Raw genomic sequence first — 2,687 nt, 5'->3', positions numbered from 1 at the left:
GTTTATGAATCCACACCCCAATTTTATGGCTGGAATTGCTGCTTTGTTTGCAACTTACTACAACTTTAATCTGGTGTACGAGCACGAGGCATCCTGCACACTTGAATTTGTTCAAAGGTAACAGTTTACTTAAATATAAATGTGTATATGTTAAAGGATTAGTTCACCCAAAAATTAAATTTCTGTCATTAATTAACTACTGACCCTCATTCATTTTCGGAACACAAATTAAGATATTTTTGATGAAATCCGAGAGGTTTCTGAACCACACATAGGCAGCAAAATCATTGCAACTTTCCAGGTCCAGAAAGGCAGTTAAGACATTGTTAAAATAGACCATATGACTACAGTGGATCAACCTTAATGTTATGAAGCCACGATAATACTTTTTGGGCGCAAAAAACCCCCAAAATAACGACTTTATTCAACAATCTCTTCTGTGTCAGTCTCTGACGCTGTTAATGTAATAAACACAGTGCAGCGCTTCCAGGTTCTACGTTAGAACAAAAAGTATTCTCATCACTTCATAACATTGAGGTTGATCCACTGGAGTTACATGGACTATTTTAATGATGTTTTTACTACCTTTCTAGGCCCTGGAAGTTGTAATGACGTTGTGGTCTATGTGTGGTTCAGAAACCTCTCTGATTTCATCAAAAACATCTTAATGTGTGTTCATGAAAATGAATGTAGGTCAGTCGTTGAGTAATTAATTACAGAAATGTCGTTTTGGGGTGAACTAACCCTTTTTAGTATTGTAGCGAATGCTTATTGTAAAGTGGTATATTTTCATTAGTCTGCACGTGATCCTAAAGCTTCTGCTTGTGTTTTTCTGACTAATTTTTGTGCAGATGTTTTGTTGGAATCAACCCATCCACTGGTACCAAGACAGTCAAAAAAAAGTGGAAAGACCTCAGAGAAGAGGAACAACAATATCAATCCTCATGTGTCTACTCTTCTCAGAAGGCTAATGGACTTTGAGTTGTTAAGCATGTAAGTTGTCAAATGTATATATATAAAAAAAAAAAACTACAGGAGGAGATGTCTATACTTGCAAAAAATGTAAAAACGTACTTTAAATTAAAATGGTTTAAATGTTTTTAGAGAGAATGTTGTCAATCACCATTGTTGTTTATCACAAACATTTATACCAAAAATAATTTTAAAAAAGGCAGAAATGTGAGTTTTAACAGGAGATGTGAGTTAAAGGGTTGGTTCACCCCAAAATAAAAATACTGTCAGTAATTACTCTCCCTCATATTGTTCCAACCCTGTAAGACTTTCGTTCATCTTCGGAACACAAATTAAGATATTTTGGATTAAATCTGAGAGCTGGATCACTCCTCACACACATGATCAGCGTTGGCCAATAGTGAGCCTACGTGTGACGTACAACACAAAAGCGCTGCGCTGTTACACTACGTGAAATATCACGGCCCTCAGAGAAGGAAATGAATTGTTGAATAAAGTCGTTATTTTTGTTTGTTTTTGCGCACAAAAAGTATTCTCGTCGCTTGATAAACTTAAGATTGAGCCACTGTAGTCACTTGGACTATTTTAACGATGTCTTTCATAACTTTTTTGGGCCGGCAAGTTTCGATCCCTTAAGAAGCCTATGGAGGAGTGATCCAGCTCTCAGATTTAATCAAAAATATCTTAATTTGTGTTCCAAAGATGAAGGAAAGTCTTCCGGGGTTGGAACAACATGAGGGTGAGTAATTACTGACAGAATTTTCATTTTGGGGTGAACTAACCCTTTAACCATAATGCCATTCTGTTGGTTGAGCTTAAAGGAATAGTTCACCCAAAAATGGAAATTCCGTCATCATTTACTCACCCCCATGTTGTTCCAAACCTGTATGAGATTCTTTCTTTTGCTGAACACAGAATATATTTTAGATATATTGAAGAATGTTGGTAATCAACAGATGGTAGCCATTTACTTTCAATTGTCTGGTTACCAAAATTCTTTGAAATATCATATTTTGTGTTCAACAGAAGAAAGAAACTCATACAGGTTTGGAACAAATTGAGGGTGAGTAAACACAATGATGACAGAATTTTCATTTTTGGATGAACTGTCCCTTTAACTTTTATTGAACCCAGAATCTTGCTTTTAAGTCTTACAAGTTATTTGTAGTTATTTTGTGACTGATTTTGAAAAGATTTTCTGTACTTGAAAAAGTAAAATTGTTGTTACCAGTCTTGCAGTTATTTGCTTAATATTTGAATAAATATTTTTTGACAACAGCTTTGACTTTGTGTTTGTTTTTTTAAATGTTTATTTTAATGCATTTACATCAATATAATAAAGTACAGTTTACTGTTAAAATGATTCTTTTCAGCTTTTTAAATGTTAAACTATTACAGCATCTTCTTGAATTTTGTGGGTATTTACAGGATTTTATTGGCAACTTTATTGCCAGGTTAATACTGTACTTTAGTGAAATTACAAAAAATTGCTGTAAAATATATTTACAGGATTTTATTGGCAACTTTATTGCCAGGTAAATACTGTACTTTAGTGAAATTACAAAATATTGCTGTAAAATAAAATACAAGTTTAATTCAATGTTACTGTAAAAAAAACGTCTCGGTTACGGATGTAACCCTCGTTCCCTGAGTAGGGAACGGAGACGTTCCGTCGGATGACGACGAATGGGGTTTCGCTTAGAAAGCCAATCGAC

Source organism: Rhinichthys klamathensis, unplaced genomic scaffold, assembly GCF_029890125.1.
Source record: "Rhinichthys klamathensis goyatoka isolate OS25496 unplaced genomic scaffold, OSU_Roscu_1.1 h1tg000264l_1, whole genome shotgun sequence".
Taxonomy (NCBI): domain Eukaryota; kingdom Metazoa; phylum Chordata; class Actinopteri; order Cypriniformes; family Leuciscidae; genus Rhinichthys; species Rhinichthys klamathensis.
Note: the sequence above shows the minus strand (reverse complement) of the source record.